This window comes from Prosopis cineraria, unplaced genomic scaffold, assembly GCF_029017545.1.
Source record: "Prosopis cineraria cultivar Desert tree isolate PC_DT_omini unplaced genomic scaffold, ASM2901754v1 PC475, whole genome shotgun sequence".
NCBI lineage: Eukaryota > Viridiplantae > Streptophyta > Magnoliopsida > Fabales > Fabaceae > Prosopis > Prosopis cineraria.
In genome coordinates this window covers 34,554-49,614 of record NW_026555800.1, presented here as the reverse complement: position 1 = coordinate 49,614, position 15,061 = coordinate 34,554, and the positions used below count along the sequence as shown (strand labels likewise).

The following is a 15,061-nucleotide window of genomic DNA, read 5'->3' as shown; positions in this document are numbered from 1 at the left end:
TCCTCTATCGATGACTATGCTTAGACAAAAACATTCCTTAAAAATTGCGGACCCTTCCTGCAGCTGACTAGAAGGACAAACTATAAAGTCCAATAGCATGGCAGTTTTCTTCGCATAAAAAAATCAACGAAAGAATGTTATTTTCACCAAAACAATACCCAAGAGCATCACTCAAAACAATCAATCCAAATCAACAACAGAACTATATTAGTGACCATCCCTGATTCGGTCTGAAAATGAACGGAAAGTCTGTATAAGCAACTATACTACCTAGCGACCTAGGAATCAAAAAACTGATACTTTTCACACCAGCCCTCACCACTAAGCACATATACCCCCGAAGAATAGAGAGAATGCGCCTGGTAAAAACATTATTCCCCTGAATTACCTCGGAGTCTTGAGACCTGGCACTGTCGACAAGGATCTTAGCAGCGGGGATGAACGATGTCTAAGAGCTTCATGATAGTGGCACCATCGTTGGAAATGGTGACATTTCCCTTTTCATCGTGGATCAGTTTGTCCATCCCCCGCGGCCCGAGAGTCGTTCGCACCACATCTGCCACTGCGGTACACGCCTTGATGTTGCTCACCAACTGTGCCTTGTTGAGATGTGTCGGTCCCTTTTTCAGCAATATGATCTGGGGTTGCTGCTTGTTTCCCGATTCCAAACAAAACAAAGAGTTTAGAGAGAACATCGACCAAGTGCAGATAGACACAGAGAAGCTTAGAGGCAAGAAAGCGTACCAGCATAGCTGCCTTGTTAGGGACAGGAGGAGGTTGAAGAGCTAGAAGCTTCAGGAGTGAGAGCGAGGGCGGAAACGAGAAACGAGAGCGAATTAGGGCTTAAGGCTGAACGCAATATGTTAGAGTGCTTTATTGGAAAATACAATAAATAAATATAAATAAATAAAAACAGAAAAAGGGTTTTTGGACTGAGAGGGTTTAACAAAGCACACAAAGTGAAGCGACAGGGTTTGCCGCAGTTTAAATAAGTACATAATTAACTAAAATTTTTTGTCCTTAAATTTTTGTTCTGTTTTACACAACAATAAAGATATGATGAATCTAAACACTTTAGTATGTTGTTATGTCTATCGATATCTGTTCTTCTACTTCTTTTGTTGACAATGTTGCTATCAGTTATAAATTTAGTTGTGATATTGTTGAATTCTAAAATAAGGGTTTTGATTCCTTCATTTTTTTTCATATTTATAAATCAAAAATGGGAACTAATTTCCCACTCTGATTAGAGTGCTCCTTCATTCTTGGTTATAACCTTCATAGAATTTGAAATTAATGTGTTTTTACTTTTCATGTTTTTCTAAATCAACATCTATCATTGTGCTCAATCACTATTGAATATCACCGTCAATGTAATTTATGACTAAGTGATCTAGCTGTTAATGTTTTGTGCAAGTTGAAGCTCACAAGGTAGAAAAACTTCCACCTATATCTTGAAATTTATGTGTTTAGTTGAATAACCAAAGCTGGCTGTAGATCTTAGAGGTAATAAAGAAGATTTTTTTTCTTTCTTTTTTTGGAAAATAACACATGCATACACATAGGCGTGATTGTGAGGCAATTTAAACTATTACTGTATGGATACACTTTCACTATCACATAAGCTTATATGTATGTACAATAAGTTTTGATATCAATGAATTTTTGTTTAAGTTGCAGTAGATTATAGGCCCTGAATTTGTCAATGAAAGAAAATTGTCGGGAATTCAGGCTAAGCTTGAAGAACAAGTTCAAACCCACCCGAAAAAAAGTTAGGTTTGGATTTAGCTATATGAGCTTTTTTTTTTAAGAAGATGAGATGCTTTACATTTGATCAAATAAAATCTGACCCGAATTAAGCTCAACTCAAATAAGCTTAAAGTTAGAATTTTCAAACTCTATATATATATATATATATAAAGTTGAACTATATATATATATATATATATATAAAGTTGACAATTTTGGCAAGCCCATGAGCCAGCCCGAACTTGATCAAAAAAATTTAGGATTGGGCTTAACTTTATAGGTTTTTTAAGAGGATAGAATATTTTAAACTCAATTTGAATAAGCCTAGTGTATCCAAATTACTAACTCTACTAACCACCTGATTATTTTAACTTGCATAAATGGAGATTCATCTGTTGAATTATTAGAAATCACAAGGGATAAAGGTGCCATTCAAACTAATGGCAGGAATTACCCAAAAAAAAAAAAAGAATTCTAACCTAATTTTGAATGCAGATGATGAGTTGGTCTTTAGTTCTGACAAGAATGTTATGTATCCTTTTACATATGCTTTGGATGCTGCTTTAGGAAGAAATTTAGTATTGTTTGGTATAATGTGAAAATGAAAAAAGGGGAGGAAGGAGAGGGTTTTTTTTTTATTAGTATTAGCAAATATTCACTCTGAATTATATAATAAGGCATCATCCAAAAACTTTACTACATTCAAATATAAAATATTGAGTTGACTTATAATTGCAATTACAATATAAATTACTTGCAAATGCCCTGTGTTCTATTATGGAGTGAGTTTATTAGGTTAAATATTGCGTGCCATTGTTCTTATTGGAGAAATTTTTTTTCCATAAAATAATTTAAAAAATAAATTATTCCTGAAATTACCTGTGCCAGGCACGGGTACCTTTTACTAGTTAGGGATTAAGGTTGAACGTAGCATGTAGAGTGCTTTTTTAAAATAAATAAATAACTGTTAAATAAATAAAAACAGAAAAAGGGTTTTGCCGCGGTGTGGAAACCTATCTAGCAGGCTATCCCAATCAGAAAACTTCTCAAGTCAGATGTTAAAATTTACGGTTCCTTGTTCAAACATTTTTTTAACAAATTAAAGAAAATTATTGATGGCTTTATTTGTTCAAGAAATCCTAATATTCTAGTATGCTTTTATAAATAAAGAAAATTTTGTTATGCCTTGCTTAAGTAAAAATATGACATCATTTTATATCATGACCACAACTTATAATTTGGGTCAAGTTTTATTTTTGAAAGAGACCTCATAATCATATAAGAGACTCGAGGGAATGATGTTTTCTAGGATACTGCCCATCCTTGTGTTTTTATTTAATTTCAAGTCTATTAAATTCATCGTAAATGGATTTGCTGTGTTTTTTTTTTTTTTTTTGTGGCATCAAATGGATTTGCTTGGTTATACTCTTACGAAGTTTGAGTTTAATCACATAAAGTATAAATTGAGTTTCTTATGGGGAAATAACATAAAGTAAATGACATCAATTATTAGCACGGACATTTACAGGAAAACATGCATGTAATTGGGCTATAAAGCCTTTAACTGGCAAAGAACAGCAAGTTAGTCGAGTAGCTTCTTCTCCCAAAACACCAAAAAAGGAGCCTCGTCATCTCTCTCGAAGTTACGAATAATAGATTATCATCAATGTGAGCCAAGGCATCATCCAAGATAAGCACATTGCTCAAACATATGGATGAATTCTTTCATCAACCAAAAGCAAGAGTGACAAATGCCGCCTGAGGATTGTGAAATCTGGTACTAATTATTTAATTAAATCTCTTATATTATTATCTCTCATATTATAAAAAAAAAAATAATATGAGTTATTCTTCATCAAAATTATTTTTTCCCATTACGTGCCAGATAATTTCTTAGTATTCACCACAATAGACATGCCCCTTGAGGCAGAATTGGAATATGATAGAGCTGAATAATTAGAACAATTTATATATCATTTCCTAGGGCTCATAACATAGTGTACATGGAGGGACATGTGTAGGAAAGAAATTAAAGAATTATCTTCGAATGGATAAGAGAATTACCCAATGGTTCCTGGTCATAGGGGGACAAAGTGATGTATGAATAGGGATTAGGTTCAGCTAGAATTATGTTCAACCTTTTATAACTTTTTGAATCTTTAAATCTCTCCTTTCATCCAGAGGGAAGGTGTGGAGTATTTTGAAAATTGTGAGTGGTGAGAAAAGCTCGCCACTCGAGTACCAAATTGGGTGGAGGAAAATATTTTTTTCATCATTTGTTCATGTGTAACTTATGTTTTTGTTGTTGTACTGGTTGTATTTTGTGTTGTTTCATGTACTCTTACTTTCAGTTCATTTTGCTTGGTAATACAACTCCATTATTCTATTTAGTCCCATTTTCTGTGTATTTTTCTGTATTTTTGCTTGTTTTAAGTTTATTAGCATAGAGGGTTTAATCATAATACCTTATAGCTCCTAAACTAAAAAACTAGATGTCCACAACAACTCACCAACAAAACATGGCACAAAAGCGTTCTTCAATGTGAATTAATTACCCAAGTCGTCTAATTCAGGACTCTTTGCACCCTTCAATAACAGACACAAGTGCATTATTCATGCTATCAAAAGCCCCTGTTCTACCACTATAGCTTCAAGTAAGTACAAAAAACAAAAAAGAGAAAAGAAAAGAAAAGAAATTAAAAAAGATACATTCACGAATCTTTTAAAAAGAAAAAAAAAAAAAGGAAAAATGAGGAGCATACACCCTAAAGCACTCTACAAAATTGCCCCTTCAGTTTCTAAAATAATTTCGATGTAGTTTGCATACAAACAGTTACCCTGCTTTAAAGTTCATACTTTCTCTTCCAAATATTGCTTGATCAAGAGATACACGAGCTGAAAATTTCATCTTAAAATGAAAAGAATGAATTCAAGGCACAGATGATAGTATTACCTAGGTACACGAGTAACAATGTAGTGTCCCTTCTCGAGGTCATATACAGTCTTTAATTGTGGCTTTCTCCATTGCAGTACAAAGAATGCAGCCAGTACAAATAGAAAAAGAAATGCAAACATTGAGAAGTATGTGACTGATTCATTCCCAACAATCAGCCCTGTGTCCACAGGTTCCAATTCAACGGGTTCTGTCATCGTTTCAACAATGAAGGATCCAAGGGTCCAGTCAATGTGAAAAGTCCCCTTCCGATTTCCAAATCCAATCCTGCAAATGTCATCAATCATATACTTAAACTCATTTCTTGAAAAATCGCCCCAACTTATTTTCTAAATTCAAATTTTCAATCGATAATAAAAATATGAATCTTGCATTTCCCCACACACACACAAAAACAGAGAGCCAATTTTAATTACTTCATCTCTTCAGCAATTACAAAAAATTTCAGCTTAGCCAGCTTGTTTGGGAACATAGTTGGCATACCTTCTCTCTTCCATAGATATCCCAAAAACGTCATGCAAAATTGCCACCATATACGCAGAAGAGAAACAATACTTTGATAGATCCAGAATCATCAATTTCATTATGTTGATTTTTAAGAGCATCCCAATGATCTTCACAGTAATGTCGGCCAGCTGCTTCCAGTTCAGACAAAGAAGCCCTAGGAACCATCCCAAAAAACTGAAGGACATTGAATTACGTGGAAATGATGTCACTAATTTAACAGATGCATCGTTTTAGCAGAGCTACAAAGAGAGTGCAAGGGGAGTCAAGTAGATTGCTTCCAATGCAGATTGCTGTTGAAGTTAACCTACATACATTTAGGTTATTCAAGTATTTCTTATATTCTGCTTCATCTTTATACATTCCTTATAACCTTTAAAGAAGAATCCAGCCATAGCTTATTTCCACTCAGACGTTTATTAACTTTTGAGCCAAGAGCAATAGCAGGAATATATGCAAGATGACTGTGGGGCAAACTCAACATAATGCTCAATTTCCTAATACCTCATATAATGTTCGCACATGCTTAGGGGGAAAAAACACAGGGTCCCATCAGAAGCCTCTCAAAGAGGTGGAGAGCAGAGTAATGAAGTTAGCCCTTATAATATATGAGAAATTTAATCTAACATACGGCCTTAAGATACTAGATCAATCCAGGTACACCATAAGGTTCATCTATACAGTAAAATATCAATGACCAAGGGGCAGTTATACCATATGATCATATCATGAGGGTGCGATGGCATATAGCTTCTTTATCTTTAATATTCTCAATAAAACATTATTTCATTAAAAAGGTGAATTTTTCCGCAAAGGGGAGGGTGAGACCTTGTCCTAGAAGAAAAGAGCGAAGCAAACATAGGCAAATATAAATATAAATAAATCTCTGTCCTATTCTTCTATCTTCTTAAGAAGCTCTGGCAGCATTTGATATTTTATGAACACAAGATGAACAAAATATATATATATATATATAGATATAGATATATATTAATATCCTTCTAGGATACTTACAATGCATAAATTTTTAAAATTTGATAAACTCAAACATTTTATGAATAGGTTTCCAAGTACGAGGAAAACTAAATTCCAATGTATCAAACACCATCTATATGTTACAGAAGCAAGAGTCACAAGTGACTCAGAACTTTGCCCCAAATTTTAGCATTTGGCACTACTAGTTATTTGTCTGTATCTTAAAGGTTAGGTTGGATTATAATTATTACGGTTATAATTAGATCGTGCGATAGAGCAACCTCAAGCATTCAACCAAGGCAGAAATAGTGATGATAGGTCAGGTATGACCTTTTACGCACTAGGCTCATACAGCTTTAAATGTTCTGAGAGCTTCATCCATTGGCCATTCTGGGGTCAATAATGGGTAACTAAGGGTTTCTTTGGTGGAGGGGTGGGGAGGGGAGGGGAGGGGAAATTTTAAAAATCCCCCCTCCCCTTGCCAAAACCTCCCCCCCAAATTGGGGGATACCCCCTCCCCTCCCTCCCCTCCAACCAAACAGCCTAAGTGCCCCGAACAAAAAACTTCTACACATGAGCTTATAAAATCCATGCAAATGGAACAACCAATGATAAAAAAAAAAAAAACAAAGGTCACCAAATATGAACCTCAGAGGTGTAGAAGAAGTTTCCTGAAGAAATTTGCACGCCTGATAACTCGAGAAAAGAAGAGGTAACTTCACATGGTGGTGTTGGCATCTATCTGCATTGAGAGAAACAATTACAAGTGAATATCATCTCTGTAAAAGGTAACACAGCAAGCAGTCTAGGATATCTTCTCTGTACTTAAAAGGAAGAAAACAGCATTGCCCAAATATAAGAGCTCTCCAATCCCATTTACCATCAGTTAAGAAAGCTTCCCTAGGAAGACACAGATCACGAGTCCTAAAGTAAGTTGAACTGAATGTAAAACAATGCTACTTCAGGGGTTCGAGCAATTTCGATCAACCATAGGCATCATGTCTGTATTTGATTTGATAAAAAATGATTTTAATAGTTTCTAATGTTGAGAACAATAAGAAAATGAAGATTGAAGCATCAGTTGGCAACCAACATCAAGTGCATGTTGCTTCTTAGCAGGTCGCAGTTGGCCAAGAAGCAAAGCAATATAGTAATGATCAATGAACAAGCAGCCTTGTCGGCAATAGTAGCCTTGTCATAGGCAATTTGTAAATCTCTTTTTTTGTCATTAAGCAGCATGTATATCAGTCAGTGACAGCAAATGCATATAACTTTTTTTAATATGAAAGCATGCATATGGAATTATAGAGGGCTATTTATTGAAAAGATTATATCACTGAGCCATTTAGTCTTGAAGGATGAATAAATACAAAAAACATCCAATGAAAAACAGCACAATAGACGAAGCTTCCACAAGAAACACATCATAAAAAACGTAAGTTAGCAAGCCGCATAAGTGATCAAAATTGGTCCAAAAGTATAGCTTAGATACTGATTATAGTAAAATATCAAAATATGAAGAAACCTTCTCTTCTCTTTAAAAATGTCCCAGTTTCAGATTTGCATGCAGAATAATTTCCAGCAGCTTGGACAATTGGGCGATGCACATAGCTTGCATTAGAGTTCCAAGAATACCCTTTTGGAATGCAAGGGTTACCAATATTGTTTCTGATAGATCTTGAAGCTGCGCATCAATAAAAATGAATGACTGGCAATCATCAGATTGTACCATTTGATTCAGAGTGAAAGTTCATAAATGGCATTTTTGACAAGGTCTTGCAAAAAGACTTGCATGAACTTTAGATCACAAAACATTTCTCTATAAACACAAATGACCCTTCCCCCCCCCCCCCACATGCTAAGCCATCTTCAACCACAGGGACTCCACTACATATTAATAACACACCGCCTTTTCCTTCTGACCACTTATTGATAACATAACTATTGACTATCAAAAAATGCCACAACTAGAGACAGGAGCTCATAGTTGCAACTGCCTAGACATACCAGATACCACATTGATTACATCATAAGCTCTAGATGATCAACGAGGAAAAAGAATCAGTTTCCTTCGATTAGGTGCTTACATAAAGCATAACTAGACACATTTCCCAGTGCATTGAATATAGAGAATAAGTTATACAATTCGTCTTGTAACAGTGTGTCTTATTATAAATTTTATATTTTACATTGATGTTGATCGGAAAAAGGATGACGTGAAATAGGAAATGCATTAGTATTTAAGTGTTAATATTACTATTTTTACAAGATCTAGTATCTAAACTAACATTGTCATCAATTCTTAATCTTCATTCCACCAAACAATAGCCTTTAATTATTTCTAAAATAAATTGCATTGAAACCCTAATCTACTTTTGGTTATATAAAATTTTTCAAGAGTGTAATGGCCATAGAACCAATTGCTAGAGCAAATCATCTCATATCATCAACTTCTAACAAGTAGGAAATTTCCTATGTGAAACCATCTATGGAATTTTTCTCCCCGTAATAACATTCGACACAGCAATGTTCATCAAACAACTATGAAGGCACATCTGATGTGTAATTTGGAGCAGAACTGTGCTGTCAATGCCTAACATTCAATGCTTTATTTCAGGCCAAAATTCCCCAATGAAACTTGCGAGGCAAAAAATAAAAGCCCTGTGGTTCTGAGGATGAATTGGCATTATCACCTTCCAATAAAACCAATGTCACCTATTACCATTAATAATAATTATTATTATAGTTATAATTATAATATTAGTTTTAGTTTTGTTGAGTATTATACTTTTTCAAATGACCATATAAAAACTTTGTTGCTAGTACTTGTTACCGTAAAATGTTCTCATTCAATTTCTTTAAACCACTTAATCAAGCATGTTCAGCAGGAATGAGATCATGATTCCGTCACCCTCCAATATACTCTAGGTTACTCCAATACGCATTAATCATACCAATATCAGATGTATCAAAGGGCCATCAACATCCAAGTTTGATATTCAAGACTAATACAATTATAGTACTAGCATCTACAAAAACATACAACAAATAAACTTCATTTTTGTACTACACAAAGTGAAGGTTGTAGGTTCCCAACTCATTACTTACAAAATTTTGATTCCCTATGATTAAGCAGTTCCTCCAACGATTTCAATGCTACATCCTGTCCAAGAATGTTGATTAAAATAGAACATTAAACTTAAAGCTTCAATGAGGATAAATAATTGATATCAATCAATGAAAACAATTCATTCAAAAGAAAACACATTCAAGTAGTAGTAATGGCTTCTAGCATACACCTATTCACTGCCAAAAACAGAATGTTCTCGTAACAAGTGGGTTCAAGCCTTCAAGGAGAAGTGGAGATATAAAAATGTTAGGAATCCTAGATAATAATGGGAATCTGGATTCAGGCAGAATGGAGCACTTACATGCAATTCTTTAGGTAAGAAGAGGAAAATGTTCCCATAAATACCATAAACTGTATCTCTGGGAGAAAGGCCAGAACCATATATGAAGCAAGTATGAGGTTAGTTCCTTTATGGCTATGGCTAAAAACAACTCTCAAGTGTGATAAGCAAAATGTCTAATGATGGGTAGTAAAGAGGGGGAGTCCCTGGAAAAAAATCAGTAAAGCAACACTTTCAATGCAAGAAATTCTAGTAATCTAAATGATGTCATGTGGATCTATTTGCAGTGGAGAGAAGATAGGTTAACATTTGGCCAACGGAGGATCATGCTGAGGGGTATTAAATCGTCAAGGTAGCAAGCTGATTTGGGCTCCTTTAATAAGCAGCTTAAGCATGATCATAAGATAATTTAAGGTCATATAAAGGTGTCTTCTCATTGACAAGGGAGAGGAAGTGGCTTTGATATGGACATCATTCAAGGAAAGTGGTAATAGTCTTTATTAGGACTTAAAGGTATGAGTTTGACAGCTTACAACAGAAAATTGTCTTAACTGATAAGGGGCCAGTTCTAAAAATGTAAACATTCATCCCAATTTAGAGTATCCTGGAGTTGGGCCCAACAAAAAAGCTTCCTCAATCAAGACCTTTCAAGTCACTCTCACGCAATATTTCTCAGGGGAGAAGTGAGGGCAACTATTGATCCCTGACAAAATGGAGAATGTCTAGACTAGTACACTTAAAGCTTTTGCACGTCATCTAAAAACCAAATTGAACTGGACAAGAATTTCTCTAGCTAGCATCCCAATAGGCATGAGCTTCCAACGTCCAATTCAATCTCATACTTTTCCTAGGAATCTTGCCCAACTAGCAAAGTGAGATATTTTAGTCTTCCAAGGAATCTGGTAACTAGAGTAAGTCACTAGGCAACCTAGGTGGTCTACTTTCTAGAGGATGGCATCAGGCACTTTAGGTCTTCTCATTAGAGGATGGGCATGTGGGGTATAGGCTATAGCTCAGGTGGGTCCTTGTAGTGGTCTCAGGTAGCGTGGCTTGAAAACCATTATGTGAGAGCCCTTTCAATCTTCCAAGAGTAGGCTTCTGGCCATTCTGGTGATGGTTTCTTGGAACCTTAATGTGGGAAGATGAAGGAAATACAAAACTTAAATTTCTTTATGACATCAGTTGACAGCAAGTAAACAATAAATAAATAGAACACATCATCCAACACTTTGAAACAGGCATATAATCTATAAACTTGGAAAGAGCAGGGAGATACCTGGCCAAGTTCGGGCCAACTCTGAGTATAGAGATTGTAGGTAACTCCAGACAATTTAATAGTCTGGGAAGGCTGTACTGACTTTGAATTTAACAACGCCAATGTGACCTACAAATACCAGTGTACTTCATATATGTATTCAGCACCTTTAGAAGAACAAAATTCTCACACAAATTGAAAACACTTTGCCCAAACATGTCAACCAACATTACTCCACACTTCATCCCAACAAATTTGTCATGCATCAGTCAAAAATAAAAGTTTAAAAAAAAGAAGAAGAAAACCAAAAAAGTGTGCATTTTTTAACCAATTACATCTCTCTGTACTGAGGCAATAAGTCTACAAAATGAACACAGGCAGAACCTTGTCCAACAAGTTGATATTCTATCACATGTTACAAACAGATGTAAAGCATGTATGGATAAATCTATATAGTATAAAATCATCAGAAAACAACACTGTTCATAGTAATAAACAGTGCAACTTATCTCAAGCTCCGCACAAAGCACAAGCCCGCAGTCTAGTCATACAAGTGTTTAAGGAGAAATGAGTAATAATGAAAAATTTAGATTCATGCATACATGAATTAAACTGTAAATTAGTGAATGAGAAAACCTGCAAAGAATCCCCACCAAGTTGAACTATTCCAGCAGTTTCTTGAGGCTCACGTCCCAAGTTTCCAAGAGCATAATTTGCAGCAACCCAAGAAGAGATACCTTGCTCTTCACCTGTGTTATGAGTATATAGTTTCTCATTAAACATGAAAAAAGCTCAAGCCCACCAGAAAGCAACAGTAATCAAAACAACATTTCAAAAAATAATAAATTAATTTGTTATAACTTCTGTGTAAGCAATATCAACATGGCCAGGTATAAATAACGGGTCTCTATTCTCTTTCCTCCTCCATTGACCTCCACCACAGTTGTAATAACCCATATTTCTTTTTTCCCTTTAATCTCTTTCAATAAAAGTTCAACAGTTGAATACAGATACGTAAGAAAAGGAGCAGATTCGGGTGTAAATAATTTGACCAATATGCCAGCTCCAAAAGTATATCTTCCTATTGCCGCTTAATAATATTAACTGAAGTTTGAATTTTCACATTGGTGACCACTGTGGAAAGTGGAATTTTTAGATACAGATTCATGTAGAGGGGATTAGCACAGCCTACTGTTTTCCATTTTCAACAGTTAACTATAAGAAGCGTTAAGAATAATAATTAAATGTTTCTGAAACCAGTATTCAAAGAAATTTGAGGTTTTTCTTATAGAAAAGAGACAAAAAGAAAAGAAAAGAAAATGTCATTAAGTGAGACAAAATTGCAAAACAGGAGAGTAAATAACCTCTGAAAAGAAATCAAAATTAAAGAAGAGCAATAATATAAGAATGACTTAAACTTGTTAACTAAAAAAAGACAGTAAAACAGCCCAATATCTTTGCAATCAAGCAGGCTAGCCCCTTAAAAAGATCAAGAGAAAAATATTAAAATAAGGGCATATACACTATCCTTTACCACAACTCCTCAGAATGCAAAGAGAATCCTTAAAAATTAGAGAGTTCCACACTTCCTCCCCAACCAAAGATGTTGTAAGACCTCAAAAACTTCCCACAGTTTATTTTAGCCTCCCTTTTACTTTGAAACAATTGGAACCTTTCCATAAGAAAAATCTCCAAAGACCAAACACACGCTCAATGTTCTACAACAACACTGTTCATTTCACTATAACATCAGTGTACACAAGGATGAGCACCTAATTCAAAGCTATTCTTACACATGATGCAAATATCAAGAGAAATGGGTGTTTTAACTTACAAAAGCACCAACCAACGGGTAAGTTATGCATCCACTACTGACACTGTCATAAAACTTTAACACATGTCCAACTCCAACATACATAGAACAAAGATAGGGGGGAAATTAAGGTTCGAACACACCCCAACACAGCTCAGAATGGAGCAAAACAAGGCCTAAGCACAAATGACCCCAAAACAGGGAGAAGTGCAGGAAAGTTATAGGCAGAACGGAAGACTAGAAAACCCTTCTTGATAAGATAATTAAAGTTCCTTCCTAATTTTATTGTTGTATATGAGTGATATGGATGATAAAGCTCTAAAACTTTCATTTTTAGTTGCTTTGATTAAGAATATAGCAGTGCGAGATACTTGAATATAGAAAAATTCCGGTTGTGCTTTTTCTCTAGAAGTATACCCAAACGAACAACTTTACCCAAGAGGCAGCTTTGAATTTTTAAATTCTAGAACAATCTTTTCCCTAGTAGGACAATGGATCACAAATTATAGAAATGGTTCATATAAATCAAGACAAATGAATCAATTCAATCTGATGAATCTATTCTATTTCATTCTTCTTTCATAGAAGTAATAGTGCATGAGATTTAATCACACAGGGAAAAAAAACGTTATCACATTAAATAATCATAAGAATCTAAAAGGTCCAAAAAAGACAAAGGAAGTAAGGAAGTAGAGCAGTAATGAAACAAACACTTCAAAAGTGAACTCTTAAGACAATTGCATCACCCAATGCGCACAGTTGAGAGCAAACACCAAACATCACAGAACACGAGCCATTGGGTAATCACTGATCAAGTGACTTGCCATCCATCTCTTGGGATTAGAAGCCAATAGCCAATCAGAGTGCAACTGTTTTATCAGTTCGTCCATCATCGGGAGCAGAAACCGCCACTTTTAATATTATTTTCCTCGTTTATCGAAGTAACCATAGACTGTGAGCACCAGTTAGTCATTATTAAAATGCACCAAAATCATCAATTTTTAGCCGACTTCCTGCATGCCTAATATCATGATCTCAATTATTACCGGGGTTCCTTTTAAATCATCACTGCTCGCACCAACATGGGGCAACAGATTAAAATCACAGAAGAACCAACAACGACATTACCTCGAATTACTCGTGTCCATTCATCCTTGAACAAAAACCCAGACGACCTAAGAAACTGTCTGCAAGAGTCCAATATCTTCTCCCTCACATCTACACTCAAATTCTCCAACTCCGGCGTGGCTATCAACTGAACCTTAGTCCTTCCCCACTCCTTCTTCGGGACTTGCTGCTTAGCAAACTCGACTAGCTGCACAATGGAGGCTCCGGCCCCATCAGGGTCCCCTGCAAAATCCATCAATCCAACCCCAATCTTCATCGAGTTCGACCCAGCCTCGTCAAGGAAGGGAATCCGACCCTCCCCGAGAAACTCGAAGACGTTGATTTTGGTATACGAGGAACCCGCATTGATAACAAGGCCGAAGAATGTAGACTTTGGCTCATCGAATTTGGAAGAGGTGTGGATTTTTTGCGCGGTAGTGAAGAGGTAGAACAAGAAGGGGACGGTGCAAAGAGAGGCGGCAAGGATGAGCCATTTGGTTGATTGCCTGTTAGAATTTGGCTGAAGGTTCGGGTAAGGCGGAGAAGAATAGACTGAGATCATACGAGGGTGAAGTTGGGTGCGGTGTGGCGGAATATAAGCACTCGAAGAAGAAGTAGAAGGCCTCGACTGGAGATTTTTCTGTAAATCCATGCCCAATCGAAGAATAAACAGTGTTTGGATTTTGAAAAGCTTTCATTCAGATGGAAAGGTTCTCTAGGTCGGTGTGCCAATTAACGCGCGGGGCGTGTGTCTGAGTGAGGGCGCGCTGAGGGGAAGACTTGTCGACGCGTTCTGGTTCTGGTGGCAGTGCCAGCTTCAGATGCTGAGGTCCGAAATTAGAAGAAAATTACAACGAAGGACCCTGATTGGGGAAACGTAATTTTTGCAAATCCAACAGTTTTTTACTTTTTATTTTAATTTTAATAAAAGTATTTTCAGATTGTGAGACGCTTTAATTCTATAATCTCCCCCAGTAACATATCAATCAACATAATTCAGTATAAAATATTAAGAAAAAAGCATATGCATAGAGTAAATTCAATTACAAACAGTGAACAATTTTATATTAAAACTTTGTGCGTGCCACAAAAACTATGTCTAATCAAATGTGATTAATTATAGGTGGCTAAGAAAATATAATTAATCATTAATTCAATCAATAATTAGAGAGCACAATCCCTTTGTCTCCTCAGTCGTAGCCTTTCTCTATTTTTTTTAGATAAGCATAGGGAGCAGGCTCTTCTTGACAACAACAAATGTCTCTCTTGGATCATACCTCTACTTTTTGTATTTT

General features: G+C 35.7%; 1 pseudogene; it reads right to left on the bottom strand.

The window, feature by feature from the left end:
- Window positions 1–4,588: 4,588 nt before the first annotated feature.
- LOC129297235 (probable apyrase 6) lies at window positions 4,589–14,579 on the bottom strand (annotated as a pseudogene).
- Between the last annotated feature and the right edge of the window lie 482 nt (window positions 14,580–15,061).